This window comes from Dasypus novemcinctus, chromosome 16 (assembly GCF_030445035.2).
Source record: "Dasypus novemcinctus isolate mDasNov1 chromosome 16, mDasNov1.1.hap2, whole genome shotgun sequence".
Taxonomy (NCBI): Eukaryota; Metazoa; Chordata; class Mammalia; order Cingulata; family Dasypodidae; genus Dasypus; species Dasypus novemcinctus.
The window spans coordinates 87,701,459-87,718,762 of NC_080688.1; positions in this window are offsets into that span (position 1 = coordinate 87,701,459).

Sequence of the window (17,304 nt, forward strand, 5' to 3'; positions counted from 1 at the left end):
CCACCACCAACTTTCATTGTTGTGAAATATTTGTTACAAACTATGAAAGAGCATCATCAAAATATTGCTATTAACTATAGCCCATATCTTACATTTGGTGTATTTTCCCCCAACATACCTAATTATTAACAACTTTTATTAGTATTATATATTTGTTATCATTTAAGAGGAAACATTCTTATATTTTCCCTATTAACCACGTACATCATCCATCACTGGACAGTCCCATGCTTCATACAGTTCATTCAAAGTGTATGTACTCTCAGTGGCTCTCATTTTCATCAGACTTGTGATGTCATCACCTCAGGCAATGTTAGAACATTTTTATTCCTACAAAAGGAAAAATCCCATACCCTATCATACCCCCTTTTGTTGTCCCTAAGTATTGAAAAAATATTTCTTTCCATTGCTGCAAAGTTATTACAGTATTACTGTTAACTCTCACCCATAAGTTACATTAGATGTAATTTTTCCATATATCACCACATTCTTGGCACTTTGTAAAAGAAAAGTCTTCTTATATTTATGCTACTAATGCAATCTTCATCCACCACCAAAATCAGTTACACATTTTATTTTTTTTATTTTTAAACATTTTTATTATCTTTTTTTAAAAGCTAAATAGATCACACAAAATGTTATGTTAAAAAACATAAGAGGCTCCCATGTCCCCACCCCCGCTCCTCCCACATCAGGATCCCCTTTCATCAGTGAGGCACATTCATTGCGTTTGGTGAATACACCTGGAATACTGCCACACCACATGCACCATAGTTTACATTGTAGTTCACACTCTCCCCCAGTCCATCCAGTGGGCTATGACAGGCTAAACAATGTTCTTCATCTGTCCCTGCAATATCATTTGGGACAACTCTTAAGTCCCAAAAATACCCCGTATCACACCTTTTCCTCCCTCTCCCAGCCCTCAGCAACTCTCATGGCCACCATATTCACATCAATGATACAATTTCTTCCATCGCTAGAGACACAACTGTTCTATGGTAGAATACCAGCAAGTCCACTCCAATCCATACTATATGCCTCCATCTTGTGAACCCTGGGATGGTGATGTCCACTCCACCTCTAAATCGAGAGGGAGTTAGATCCCACATGGCTGATGGATGCAATTCTCCTGCTTGCAGCTGTAGGCACTGTCAGTTCCTTGGTGTGGTAGTTGGCCATTCTCACCTTCCTGTCAGCTGACCTGGGTTCGTCCAATGAACCGGAGAGTAGGTGTTGCAACACTGCAGAGGCGCTGAAAGTATATCGTAAATGTATGTGGAATGTACCTAGAGGTCAAAGTTTTATATTAAAAAAAATTGGGTGTGATTTAAATTACATGGATTTTGGTATGAATTAAAATATAGGCAAATCACCATACCCCGAATGAGGTGAGATGACTGAAGTCAAAATATACCATGGGCTGTTTGAGATCTTCTTTTGCTGGTCATGAAAATATTCTCTCAGAGTGCTATGAGATACAGCAAAGAAATGAGGCATCTGTGCTTGACAACAGAGTTGTTGCGGTTATTTCCACTCTTCCTAAATCAGATTCCTCAGGAGAGCTCCTCTTGAAGCAGAATCAACACAAGTATTCATAGCCCATCTCTTTCGGTGAAATAATTATGCATCACTATAAGTTTTGTGCCCATCTTTCCTTCATTTCAGTGCTCCAACTTACTGGTTCAAAATGTCCTTCGCTCTGTGAGATGGAAAAGAACATGATACCTGGTTTCCTTTCTGCTGAAGAGCTAATAATGAGAAAATATTACGTCTGTCTTTGGCAAGTAAAGACCCCAGGAGAAATCTAAAGAGTTGTTTCAACTAGCATCTCATTACAAGGGGAAACCTTTATCATTTTAACTCACTGAAAAGATTTTTCTTTTTTCCTGTGTGATTTTTACCTTTAGAAGTTTGAAATTTTTCTTTGTGATCTTTTGTCCACACCAAGATCAGGAATAACTCCTTGGAGTTTAATAGGTACCAGTGACTTCTTTGAATAAGGTATATTGTATATAATTGCCCAGTAGGGAGAGAGAGTTTATAACGTTCATTGATTTATAAATAATAAAATATTCTTTTGGAGACGATAGATGTTTCAGGGGCCAAGTTTCTTTAAAAGTTCTTTTACCTCCTAGTTTCTTAAAAAGTCTGTTTTACTGAAGTTTGATAGAATTTATAGAATACTATGTCCCAAATAATTTCATGATATCAAAATTAAGTGATAAAATAATTGTTTTTACTATTTACAACCAATAAGATCATATTTCTCCCTTTGCAATGTTATGAATTAGGAGATATTTAACCAGTTATTTGTGGCACGGTGTTCTCTGGTGTCATCTATTAATATCTCTACTCTTCCCCTGAACTCAGGTCTTTATTACAATGGGAGCTCTCTCTTACTATACTAGATGAGCAGTATTATGTGTCAACTGGGCTAGGCTTTGGTCCCAGTTACTGAATCAAACACTAGTCTAAGTGTTTTTGTGAAGATATTTTTTTAGATGTGATTAAAGTTCACAATCAGTTAACATTAAGCGAGAGTATTCGGATAATTCGAGTGGGCTGGGTTCAGTCAGTTGAAAGGTTTTAAGACCAAAGCAGGTGGGGCATTAATTCATTGTTTAGAGTGAGAGATTGCATATTTAAAGTGAGAATGAATTTATTTTATAGCCCTGTACTCAAGTACTTGTTGATTTCCAAAGTTTCTTTACTGACTCTCTTCACCCATTACTGGCTGCCAGTCCTCATCCTTGCCAGGCCTTTTTGTCCCTCTCTGGAAATTGTTCTTTTGGTGAGTTTGTTACAGTGAGGAACATTTTGTCTTGCGGTAAAATCAATAATGTTGATCACAGAGTTCTTTACTGACTGTGGAGATTTGTGCATTCATATTTTGGCATGTCCCTTTTCTTAACTTAATTCTTATTTTCTATTTTCCTTAAGGGGCTGCACAATATTGTCCAGAAGATATTAAGGACTAACCAGACCAGCTTCTGTTTTCTTTTCTTTCCTGTGGTCAGCCCCTGCAGAAGTGACTGTGTCACCGTGAGGGGAGCGCCAGGTTCTGACAGTTCTTCCATTTTGTGCTTTTCCTGAGGGTGGCAAGGCTCAAAGGTGGGAACTCACTGCCTCCACTGGCCCTTAGGCCTTACTCTGTATTTTCTTAACATACTTCCAAAATTATATTAAAATTGATTGCGGACAGATTTGATTTTCAGTAATACAGTTTCATAAAAATTACTAACAGCAGATCAGTGTTTTAGTTACTTAATTAAACCTCTCAAGCTCACTTCATCTTTATTTTAGCTTAAGTTGCAAGTGCCCAAGGCCAATTTACTAAACTTTGGATGATACCACAACTGTGTGTCCTGCATGTTGGGTAATTATTTTCCTTACTAGCTTTGACCTTGTGACACCTGTAATTTGAAATGTAGCCCTTTGGAAACCAGTTTCCAAATATAGATCTTTCCTGAGTGTTAATTTGGGGGCCACTTTCATTAACCTGTTCAGGGAGCTAATAATTAAAATATTTCCCCAAACAATAGCATCTAGTATTTGTAACTTCAGGGTAAAATATAGAAAGAAATTTAATAAAACTAGGAAAGTATTCATACAAATTCCCCCAAGATGAATATACCTAAGTATACCTGCAAGAACATGGAATAATATTTATAACATTACTAGAAAGTAAGACAATTATTTTATTAATCATATTATCCTTTAATTTTATTCATCATAATTATAAGTATTTTTAACACACTAAATAACATTTCTAACATAGATGAAAATTTCAAAATCACCTATCTTTACCAAATTACTAATTGAAATTTTATATCTTAAGAGAGTCCTACTCAAAATGGACTTCACTATTAGTCCCTTTTGTATTTTACATCTTGTGCATAGGAAACATGTTTACAATATGTTAATGTAGGAAGGCTCTATTTTAATCTTTCATCATTTTATTAAAAATGCACAATAAGGTGATATTAAGACTACAACAGAAAGTTATTTTCTTTCAAGTGTCAATTTAGAGGCAAAAGCAAAAAATATTGATGCACAGAGAATCAAAATAAATTAATCTGATAATATAAGTGAATTGAACAAGCTGTGCAGTATAAATATTTTAATCACTTCTTGATCCAGAAGTGCCACATCTACAAAATGAGCAATTATGTTCTACCTCTTGGGAGTCGACTCTAATTACAAAGCAGTAGGATATTGCTAAATGTTAATACATGTAAATATCAAACATCAGGCCCTTGAATTTCACATGTGAATTTTTAAAATATACTTTGTGCTTGCTTCTTATAAATACTTTTAGCCTAAATTAGATGGGGCCAGGAATGGAAGGGGAGCTAGTTGTTTTTTAAGCACTTTATATTATAAAATACTATTTACAGCTTCTAAGAACTGATACTTGTAATAGCTAATGGAAATACATAAAACTTCTGAAAATTAGCAATTTTTTTTTGTTTCTCCCTAAGTTATGTCAGAGTGATTCTATCCTGGAATAGAGAAGATTCAAATATACCTCCATGGACAACCAGAGAGTCATGTTTATTGAGAGGTTGAAATGAGATCGACATTAGCTTTGGCAACCACTTGGGCTGGCTTTCAGATCTGAAACCAGGCAGGCTCAACTCCAGGACTTTGCTCTTTCCATTAAGAGGTACGTGAATCCTATTTTACATTGGTGGGCTCCTCTGTTAACAGGACCGTAAGGGGCAAGGGTGTTCTCTTTGCATGCAGCCTTGGATATGCTCATGGAACACACTTTTAGATAGAGTTTGGAGGTGTATGGTAGCCAGAATTCTAAGCCGGCCCCTAAAATTCCTGTTCACTTTCAGTTACTCATCAAATGCTAATCTAGGTATTGCAGTGAAGAGATCTTGTAGTGGTAACTGCAGTACTAAATCAGTAAACCTTAAGATAACAAGATTGCCCAGCTGGGCATGACCATGAGCACTGTAAAGGCAGAGCTTGTTCTCTTGCTGGTCACAGAAGGTGAAGTCAAAGGTTTGAAGTACAAGGATTCCACATGCCCTTGCTGGCTTATGGAAGGAGGGAGCTGGAGAACAGGGAATGTGGGTAGCTTCTAGGATTTGAGAGAAGCTCCCACTTGTTAGCCGGGAAAGAAACAGGGACCTAACGCCTATAATTGCAGTAGCTGAATTCTGCCTCTAAAAATAATGTACTTGAAGCAGGTTTTTCCCCAGGGCCTGCAGATGAGAACTCACCCCAGCTAACACCTTGATTTCAGTCTTGTGGGCAGAGAAGTCAGTCAGGCTATGCTGGGCTTCTGACCTGCAGAGTCGTAAGCTAATAAATGGGCTGTTTTAAGCTGCTAAGTGCAGGGTTATGCAGCAAGAGAAAACTAATGCAACAGGAGACAGAATTCATCAGCCATTCTATCCCTATCAAATCTCTATGGATGTTTCTTACAAAACCATGAAGAATCTCAACAGTAGTCCTCAAATTTCATAATTTATTTCTGTGTAGAGAGGAAGTGGATTAGAACTCCCTTTTTCAGTCGCAGATTTCTACATCTCCTTCATCCTAGGTAGGGGTCCTACATGTCCTTTGGAATATTGGTTGAAGAAGGTGTCCACAGATGTTACTGTGAATAGATGTGTAATTGAGTAGAGGTAAATATATTACCTGCAAAACGCTGGCATGTGTATGTGAAGAACTTTTGGTGACACTCAGGTTTGTTATTGTAAAAAATCATTATTTTGGTAAAATCTTATTTTATTATTATTAAAAATTACACACTTTATTCACATCATCTGACCCTCCTTTTACATAAAACCTATAACCCAAATCCTAACCAAAAGTTGTTGACCATGAAGCAAAATATCATTGAAAATAGTGTTTATTTTTCATATACAAAATTCCCATGTGAGATTTTGAGAAAATTACTAAGAAAATCACCAAGATGCATTGCTTTGGAATAAAGCTAAGAAAAAGATCTGGCATATTTCAACTGTGGTGTCTTTTATCATTATGCTGAAAACTAAATGCTTACTACATCAGTAAACACATTCAGAGTCAATGCCAATTTCCTGTCCATGGTGGAAATAACCAACTATTTCATTTCATTTTTCCACTACAGGATCAGAGAATGAAACACTCATTTATGCTCTGCATACATTATTCTGCCTTGTTTTCACTCTTACTTTCTCACGTTTCAGACATTTTAGTTATTTCTTCTACCTTATATAGCATAAAGTGCTAATTTTTTATGAACAAATTTAAGAGTATACCAAATTTACTCTTCCCATTTTAGAGATGAGTAAATAAAGTATGTTGAGGGACCTAGCCAAATCATAGGGATGACTTCTGAGTCCAGGTGTAGGTCCCTTTCTAGTGTAAAATGCTGATTTTATTGGATAATTAATATACATGTTATAATGCTGGAGAAATAGCACTTCATAACTTTGAAGAATGTTGTTTCAAAGTAATTTTAATATATGGCCTTTGTTAAAGACAGCTTTACTTGGGGCACCCAATATGTTACCTTTGGCACCCAATATGTTACCATGTTACATTCTCCAAACTCATATTGCTTAGCTACATCATGCCTTATTCTTAAAGTGTGTTACTCACATAAATCAATCTTCTCATAAAATAGCATATAGTCTCACTATACATCACATTGCTAAAGACTTCCTTTAGATAGTAGAAAGCTTCTAGCAACTCCAGAAAGTCTCATGGAATGTTACTATCTTCACCGTGACGGTTTAGATTGGCCAACACAAACTAAGTTTGGACTCTCTCTTCTACCTACTTAATTTCCCTTTAAAAAAAAAAGTGCACTGTAAATGAAAGTAACATTCATATGGTGGTGTTTAAATCATTTAATTTCACTAAATCACACTATTAAATTTATCCTGGAATCTGTGACTTTAAATGAACAAATATTTGAGTTTTCAAAGTATTATTTTTATCCTGACTTTCAACCTTTTTCTCCACTCACTGCTTCAAAAGTCCTTTTAGTTTTGTGTATGTGTGTTTGTGTGCATGTACTTGGCAGTTTATTTGGCCATGACTCTGAAGTTTACTTAGACCTTTGGTGAACTGATGGAAAAGAGGAGGAAAAATCAAAACAATCAGAACAAACTCAGTGGTAGGGTAGATCCCTAAGGGAAATAGCCAGTGTTATTCTTTGTGGAATATTATACAACTCTTAAGAAAGAATATAAAAAATGTGTGTGTATTGATATGTGGATGTTTTCATGTTATATTGAAATAAACAAAACCGATTATAGACTACTACATATGGAAGATTTCTTTTTCTGCCTTTTAAGATTAAATATTTAATACACTTTATTGTATTATAGATATAAATATATGTAGGTATACATGCATATGTATGTTTATGTACATGTGTATAAATGGGAAATTTCTGAGAGTTTCAAAATATTTCTAGGAAATAGGGCTAGTGACTAGGTTTGGGGGAAGACGTATTTTTCATTGAATGCACATTTGGTCCATTAAAAATTTTACCTATGCACTTTTAATTATCATACATAAAAGAATATTTAGGGTCTAATAGGTATGGTGAACATAAGGTGACCTAGAATCAGAGAAGAGTACCTAGACCATGTCAGATGCTCAGTATATGGATTTGAATGAATACATATCCAGTAGGTGAGAAATGGACATAACTATTCCCAGGCAGTTGCTGTATTTAGCCTGAGGAGAGGCAGTGTTCATTTAGACTACGGTCTAGGATTGAGAGGACAGCTTTATGCCCACAAAGGACAATTCTGGCGAAGACTGGGGGGTGATGGGTGCTGTGCAGGATGGGCCTGCAGGTCCGTAGGTAAATAGCAGTGCTAGTCGGAAAACCAAAGCCTAGGTCTGTGCCAACAAATGGGCAAAGGAGTCGGGGGAGACTGTGGTAAGCATGTGTATGGGCAGGGCTGATTTCAGGACCACCAGAGACCGCACAGCCCACGTCGAGCAGACTAGCGCGGTTCACTAGTGCACCCAGCAGCCACCCTGGCCACCCAAAAATTGATCAGAAAGGGGTAGAGACCGAGCCTGAGGACGGAAGTATGTTAGTCGGTTTGGGGGTGCTAGAGCAGAAGAGGAGAACTTGACAGCATGCTTTGCTGGTGGCGGTTGTTGTTTCAGCAGAGCCGTCATGTGTAAAGGGTGGCCTCGCACCCGCCTTGCTGTTGAGGGCTGCGTGGCTGGCAGGCTCTAGAGGGATGGTAGGAAAGGTCCTGAATTATGGTAGTGATGCCTTCTTGCCTATAATCCTGTGAAACAGCAAGCTCTGTTTACCTACAGAGTCCTTCTGACAGTGTTGAGGGCCCCGCTCCATTTTCCCTTGTCTCCTGTATGAGGGCTTGTTGATAGCTGGCTAATGTGAACCGTGGGGTCTAAGACTTCTGATCCCATACTCCATCAGTAAAATTTACAGGTGTTTCTCCTACCTACCTACCTATCATCTATCTATCTATCTACCCACCTACCTATCTCTCACCATAAATGAAATGTATTTTCTGATGTATACATATTTTAATAGTGGAAAATTTTAAAAATGAGCTTTTAAGAAGCCATTAATAGAAGTTTTTGGGTTGTTCCCTCACCGCAAAGGAGGATCATTCCTATGCGATGGAATAATCCCATAGGCAGTGCCTGAGAAGACGAAGCTTGCAATAGACTCCAAGATTAACAAACTTTATCTTCATAAGAAAGAGAGACAAGGAAAAGGTAAACACAAAACAGTACAAGGGAAACAGATCCTGTAATTAAAATATGAACGTGGCTTGAAAATGGGAAGGAGAAAAGGCACTCAATATTGATAAATTCCTAATTCCTTCTTCCCTGGAGTAATATTGTCCTCGTTTGCTAGGACTGTCGTCACAAGGTACCACACACTGGGTACCTTAAAATAATACCCTTTATTGTCTCACAATTCTAGAGGCTGGCTTCTGAAATGATGGTGTCGCCCAGCTGGACTAGCCCTGTGGGCTCTAGGGCTCTGGTGGTGACTTGCTGACCATCTGTGGCCTTCTTAGAGCTGTGACGTAACTCAGTCTCTGCCTCCATCACATGGCCATCTTCTCTGTTTGTGTCATAATGTCCTTTTTATAAAGATATGAGTCATAATGTGTCAGGACCCACTGCCAACCAGGTTAGCCACATTTTAGCTAATTATACCTTCAAACAACCTATTTCCACATAAGGTCACTTTTGTGGGACTGGGGGTTGGAATTGAACATACCCTTTTGGGGAATGCAACTCAATTCACAACAAATACAATCTATATAATAATCAGAACTTTCACAGCCTCAATATCCTACAGGGTACCTGGTTACCATATGACTTTTTCCTCAAAATTTCTGTTCTTTCTCTCTATTCAAAAGTGACTTTTGGTTAAACACATCATTTACAGACAATTTCTGGGGAACAGTAACCTATCTTGTTCTTAACTCTCACTGGGTTTTCTCATCAATCAGCTCTAGCTACTCCAGAGAAACTGTAAAAAAAAAGTGAAAATATTTATTTTGCAATTATATCAAATATTCTGAAGAGGTATTTCAGGGGGTTACTTTATTCCAAATATTCTATTCTTGGCACTCTGAATCCCAACTTGAAATTGGAAAAGAAGTTCACCATTATACTGTGACTGTACTAATAAGCAAATTGAGGATATTTTGGATTCATGAGATTATTGTACATGCTTAGCAACTACTTTTTGATGAGAGATTGATGAGGAAGAATCCTGCCAAAAAGAAATTATTTTTGTAGTGTCAATTAGAACTTGTCTATAACAGGCTGATTAAGCAAGCATCTCTTTTTCAAAATGATAAAATTCTATATGATTTATTTCAACAAACGTTTGGGTCTACCATGTCCCATTTTGCATCTGCTATAATTTGCAGAAATATACCCATGAGCCTCTTATTTCTCCAACACTTTGCTGTTTAGTAGATTAGATAAAACAAGTGAAAAGCAATGTATGAAGAGCTCTTTTATCTCCCTCTTCGTCCCTCCATCCAGTACCCAGGACCCTGCTCTGGAGCAAGCGGAACTCCTTCCAAATGGGAGCAGGAGGCAGTCTGTTTCCTCTGTTTGGCTAGAATTCACTCCCAGAGGTACTTGGGAATGTAGATAGATTAGCAATTGCATCCTCTCTTCTCAGATCTCAGACCTTAGATAATATACATTTCAGAACAATCCTTGTTTGCATCTATCATAATGAAATCCCAGGAAGTAAAAATTTCAGGAAGTTTTAAAAAATGCAATAATATTTTCTTATACTTTCTTAAGTACTTTCCTTTGTTTCTCTGTAAATATGGACATCAGAACCCTTTTACAGAATCTCATCTCCCATCCCTAGTAGCCAAATAGTAGAGTTCAAAGGCCAATGTGTGCTTCTGTTTCCTGCATTGCCAGTAAAGGTAGGCTCCAGCGTCTACTTTCTGTTTTCCAATTGTTCCATATTCAAAATAAAGTGAGAAGGGTCATAAGAGAAGTGCTAATAATATTGTGTTGACCAAAGGAAGAAGCAACCATCTCTATCCTGTAGGGCTTCATCCAACAGTCGTTATTGGAGATGGGTCTGATGAGGCAGAAGAATGGGACAGAGTAATCCACAGAGGGAATACATTCAAGGTAGAGTGATTTGACCTTTTGAAGTGGAGCATTAGGTGTAGAGAAAAAAACATGGAAAAGTTGGATTGAACACATGTTACAAATGACCCCGAAAGCCAGATTGGATATTCAGGTTTAGTTCAATAGGTAACAATAAAAATGTTATAACAGGTGAGTTATTCTATTAAAAATACTTAAATTTTCTTTTAAAATTAAAAAAAAATACAAACTTGAATGTTACAAGTTGAAAATTGGGAAAAACTCTGTCAATTAAGGTTGCTGAATGATTGTGTCATAGAGAGCTGCTCCACACAATTCCTTTATGAAAACAAAACATAAAATTTTATTTTACTTAAGTAAAAAAAAAATTACACTTAGGAAGGTTAACTTAGGAAGATTAACCTTGCAATCATGTGTAGGATGGATAGAAGCAGCAAGAGACATATTTGGAATATTAGATTGTACTTGTAGTGGTCCAAGTTGGAGATTAGTTGGGATATAATTAATGTTAATAGGACATAGTTGACTAAATGGAAGGAAGGAGATCACTGGAAAGATTTCTCTCAGATTTTCTGCCTTCAAAAATTGTATCATTGGTAGTGTCATTAGCCCAAATAGAATATATAGATGGGGGAGGGGGTGGGTGGGACAGAGAGAGAGAGAGAGAGAGAGAGAGAGGGATGGAGGGACGGAGGGAGGGAGGGAGGGAAGAAAACAGAGAGAGAGATTGTGTTGGTTTGGGTGTAAAGGAATAGGCTTTGGTGGAAAAGATTGAGTTCCATTTTGAAATTGAGTTTAAGGTATCTGCAGATGATCAATTGGTGCTCTTCAGTGACTAGTTGGATGTATGTGCCTGGAACTCAAGAGAGAGTCTGAATTGTAGAAACACAACTGGGAGTCATCTACATGTATGCAAGATTTTTAACTTTGTGAGTAAATGGGTTATAAGAGCAAAAACTATGGAAAGGGTAAAGAATAGGTCCAGTGGCAGGACACTGGAGATTAAAATAAACCAACAAAGATTAGTCAATGGAGAAGTAGGAAAAGCAGTTAGATGCATGGGGGTATGATGTGGAAAGAAGTCAGGAACATTTGCTGTCGACTGGTGGTCGGGTACTCTTACACATTGCTTACAATTGTTTATTAATTGAATCCTTCAAAATCCCTTCAAAGCAGGGTTTCTTAACAAGGAGTCTGTGAGCTTGAATTGAAATTTAAAAAACAATAACATTGTTCTTATGGGAATGTGTTGGCGTGGGTGTGATATATTTATTAAATAATACACAGTGTAGTGTGGACTTAGTAAGAGGTCTGTGGTTTTCACCTGACTGGCAAAGGGGTCCATGGAACAAAAAATGGTAAGAACCCCTGCTTTATAGAATGAATTCTTATTTTCATTTTATAGTGGAAGAAATTGAGAATAAGTTAGCTATCTAATTGAGAAATGTGTAGCTGGATTTTAATTCCAAGTCCATCTGACCTAAGCCTGTGCTCTCTCTATTGAACAATGCTGACTCTCAGCCTGGAATCAAGAAGCCCACCCTTCTATTCTCAGCTTTGTGATGATATGACTGGGGCTTCACAAATGATATTTCCCAATTTCCCCTGCCAACTTGCATCCTCCTAGGTTCTGCTCATGGAAAGCACTAGAAGAAGGTTGGAAAGTGGGGCAAAGAGAGGAACAACTTCCTGTTTTCCAGTTCCTGTCAGTGTTACTTTAGCAGCAATAGCATTAGCTCTACTCCCAGATTCCTTTCCAATTTGGAATTCCAGGAAGATTTTGTCTCCCAGTGGAAGTGCAAGCACCAGCTTAACGATCCAAAAACCTGCCCTTGGGAACCCTTCTCTCAGCTCCTAGATTCTGGTAACCCCCTTATCACTTTTTGTCTCCCCAGCCCAAGTGGTGGTAGCATCTTTGTTTAGCATCAATCTCTAAGTTTCCTCAGCACACAGTTTTTGCTCTTTCAGGCTCCCATCAACTGTGTAATGTATTCTCTGTGTTTGATCTCTTCATTTAATGTACCTACTCTGGGTTCTTTTCTCCTGATTGGAGCTTGATTGATACACTGGGATGCAAAAAGAATAGAAGAGGAAAGATAATTTGGTAAAAAATAAAATGCCTCAGTTACTCAAAAAAGATTAGAAATGAATAAAGGGCATTGAATTTGAACATCAGATTGTTCTTTACCTTTGAAAAAATAAAGTTAATGTACTGGCTGCTCAGTCTTCCGAATGAAGAATTCAGTTATTCTGCAACAAAAGTCATGTGCCTAATTTGAAGTGACATCTTATTGACCCAGTTCTATGACATAGTCTAATATCAGCATTAGAAAACGGACCAGCCTCAGACTTAAAAGAGAGCCAGGAAAATGAAGCTTGCCTAAGTTGTTCATTCCTTATTCTAGAAAATCCTGCTAAAGGTAAATGCCCCGGTTAAATACTCTGGTTTCCAAGGCCATGTTTAACCTAGGTTTACTATTGTCATCGACAAAGAGTTTATTTAGTTTGTGCCTTCATTGCCAATGCCAGTGTCATTTCTTTAAGGTTAATGAACCCTCTCTTTTAGCTGTTACTGCTAAATGCAGATTGTAATGGTCCTGCTGTGGCTGTGTTTTACATGACTGAGGTCTCATTTGGTATTTTCCTATTTTGTTAGAATATTTTGTGTAGAACCTCCTTAGAAATTGGTCCTTGAATTTTCCCAAGAATATATGTTATATGCAGTGAAACAATTTTACTTACATGAATAATTCTTCTTTCTATATGAACCATGTATTACATTTGTGGATTATTTGGGACCTGAGATATCTTTCCCCGGGCTATCCGAGGGGTTCCTACTGGGTGTCAGTGGGGGGAGGGGGGGTGAAGGAAGCAGAGCGAGGAGAAGGGAGCCTGCTGGAGGGGAGTATCAAAGACAAAGAGAACGAGTGGGTGTGTCTCTCCTGTCTTCAAAATCAGTTCCAGATACTTTTTGGTTGTCCTGTTGCTCACCCATGGACCCAAGTCAATAGAAGCAGTGTGTTGTGAAGTTTAAAAGCAAGTTTAAAAGTAAGTTGTGAAATTTAAGAGTCAGCCTCCTGGATTCGAATCTTGATTCCACCACGTAAGTTCTTGACCTTGGGCAGTTTAGTTAATCGTTCTGTGCACTTGTTACTCATCTCTGAAGGGGACATAAAAATGGTGCTTTCCTCAGACTGTTGCTTTGATGATTAAATGGGTGCACAAATACATATTGATTGGAAAAAACGCTGGTGCATGGGAAAAAGTCCTAATAAACAGCAATGATGTTATATTAATATACTCCTCTAAGCTCAAAAAATTGGAAAAAAATGACCATGCTCTGCTTCCAAATGGTTAAAAGTAGGAATTAAAGAAGAAGAAGAAGAAGAGATCCTTTTTCTTCTTCATTTAGTTATCTTTTTAGAACTAGTTTTAAGAGGAAAAAAAGTCATCTATGAAGTAATTTTACCCAAGTGATGTAAATTAGCAGGTGTGTAATTCCAAATTTGTCTGATTGCATTACTTATTAGTAACTAAATCAGTAGGAATAGAATCTGTGATTTAGAGGGAAAGAAGAGTATAAGAAATCCTCATTTGTCTTCAGGTTAGGGGAGCAGTTTCCACAATGGAATTAGAGAAAACAATAGGATGGTCAGCCTGGGTTGGAGGAATTTTTCTGTGGTCTCCTTGAAAATAGCCTCACGTTTGAATGTAGACCACTGCTCATCAGCTTCAGAGTCACCAGTGTCTTCACTTCGTGTGATTTTCTCCTTGATTTCCTGGACCTTGACTTTTCTACTCAGAATGGCCCAAAATCACCGTTGTTGTTGTTTTTTTAAATATATTTTGGATTTATTTTTAAAAGATACATAGATCACATAAAATTTCACATTAAAAATTAAGGAGATTCCTATATGCCCCACTCCCCCCCCCCCAACCTCTGTTGAGCCTGCTGTCTTTTAGGGTGGAATAACATGGTAAATAAACAGACAAACAAACACACTCTTTTTCCATCAAGGCACCTATGTGAATTTTGAAGAATTTAATAATCACTCTTGTATTCTAATTCATACAAGTATAATTTCAAAGCCTAGTTTAAATTTCCATTTATAAAATTTTGGGTTTTTATGATGAGTACCTTAATTCTGTTGTACCTTGAAAGTATCACCATTTATTTCATATGAGACTGTAATTGCACATTATCACTATTCACCTAACAAACTATTTACATTTAAACATAAACCAGTTATAATGAAATACAATTCAACTTTTAGTTTCTTAGTCACAGCAGCCATATTTTCAGTGCTCAGTAGCCACGTGGACAGCACAGATTATAGAAAATTTCAATCACAATAGAAAGTTCTATTAGCCCATGATGAAATTCTTGAGCATATAAATCTGGTACCAGAGACTATATTTCTACTTCTTTTAAATGTATCACAATCCCTAACACAAAAGCAATTATATGATATATACCAAGATATTTGAGGGTTGAATTATGGCAACTGCAATTATCCTTTTTATTCTTTTAGGAATATTATAACAAACAGCATGACCTAGTTATCTATTAAATGGCCTATAGGTGAAAACATAAAAGATATGTGTTAAATAGCTCCTAAGATCATGGTGATAGTGATATTACAGTGATGAAGGTATTACTGTATACTGTTGTTACTATATTGAGGGATACAGATGTAGAGTTAATTTCACAAAGAGAATGATCTGACCTATGCTGCCCATTTGGGCAAACGTGGTATTCTCCCCATGCTTGGGACATTCTCTAGACTCTGCCTCTTACATTTTGACATAATTGCACCTGTCTGGATCCTTGCTGTTTGCTAGCCCCTTAGATTGAACCTTAGTAAAAGTGTCTCTCTGGTTTCCACTTCAGCTTTCACGGCTTCCCAGGTGTTTGCCTCTTGCGTTGCTTCCCTCAGCTCTATACACTGGAGCTGGCCCAGGCATCAATCAAACCACACCTTACTCTGGTCCATTACCAGGGGCCATGCCATTCTCATTCTTCCAAAGAAGCCATGCCATTCTCATTCTTCCAAAGAATTCTCTCTCTATGTCCCCCACCCACCACCACCACCCTCCCCCCTTTTTCTCCCCTGTTTACAAGTTTATTTCTGGGTTGCAAAGATTATTTCCCCTTCTCCATTTTTTAGAATTTCCTGTATTCTCCATTCATCTTGGGTTCCACAACCAGATAGAAAGCGTAGGGACCTTCCCTCCCTTGCCTCTGTAGTGGAAACTTTAGCAGCAGACGTTAACTGCTCCAGGTCTATCAGAGATGCATTTCCATGCCCTTTTCCCAGCTAAACATTGCTCTTTCCTACTGCCCTTTGGAGTCCCTTGCAGGGATCGCTATTTTTTTTTTTAACCTCTAACCTCCCTTAATTGCTCTTTGCAGTCTTCAGGTTTTCCACTTATGCTGTCAGTAATAATGAATAAAATCATAATCATTCATTATTCTTTTATGGTTGTAACTAGTCTCCTTTGGGTCTTAAATGCCTTGGCTTTACCCGTCTCTGTTCCCATTGCTTTTCACATCAAAAGAATTGCATTTATGGTTTTTGGTGTCCTGGTATGGATAAAACATTCTTCCATTAAAAAATTATTAGAGAAGTTGTAGATTTACCAAGAAATTATGCAGAAAATACAGTTCCCATGTAGCCAACCCTAACACAAAGAAATTTCCTTCTATTAGCACTTTGGATTGGTATGGTACCTTTGTTACAATTGATAAATCAATATTATTATAATTATACTATTAACTACAGGCCACAGTTTACATTAGGATTCACAGAGTTGTACAGTCTTACTTTTTTTTTTAAGTTTTAATTTTGAAATAATTTCAAACTTACAAGACAGCTGTAAAAATGAAATGAACCTTATACAGAGAACTTCAATATACCTCCAGCTGCTAGAGACCCAGATCCAATTTCAACATTTTGCCACCTTTGCAATTCTTTCTATTTATTTATTATCTTATCTATCTATCTGTCTATCACCATCAAACATCTATTTTGTGAATATCTGAGAGCAGTTTGCACACATCTTACTTCTTGAACACATAATACTTAAGTGTATATTTCCTGTGAACATGGATATTCATTTATCACCTTAAGGGAAATTCTCAAGTTCAAGATATTTAATGTTGATATAAATCTGACATTCTATATTCAGAATATGTCTCAGTAATATTCTTTTGAGTCTTTTATCTTCCACTTTTCGATCCTATTCAGTATCATGTATTGCATTTAAAAGCCATTACCTCTTTAGGCTCTCTTTTTTCTTTTTTAGTTGTGGAAACATACATCCCAACATCCCATCCCAATCATTCCAAAGTATACCATTCATACCATTCAGTTTGATTAATCTCAAAGTGAATTAATTACAATGTTGTAGTCCCCTCACCACCATCCATTATAGAATATCCCCTTCACCCCAAACAAACTCTAGACTCATTTTGCCCAAATTCCCCATTGCTATTTCTGCAGAGAAGGTTGTTGGAATTTTGATTGGGATTCCCCTACATCTGTAAATCATATGGGGAAGAATTGACATCTTAACAATACTTAGTCTTCCAATCAATGAATAAGAAATGTTCTTCCATTTGTTTAGGTCTCCTTTGATTTCTTTTAGCGATGTTTTGCAGTTTTCCATGTATAAGTTCTTTGCATCCTTGGT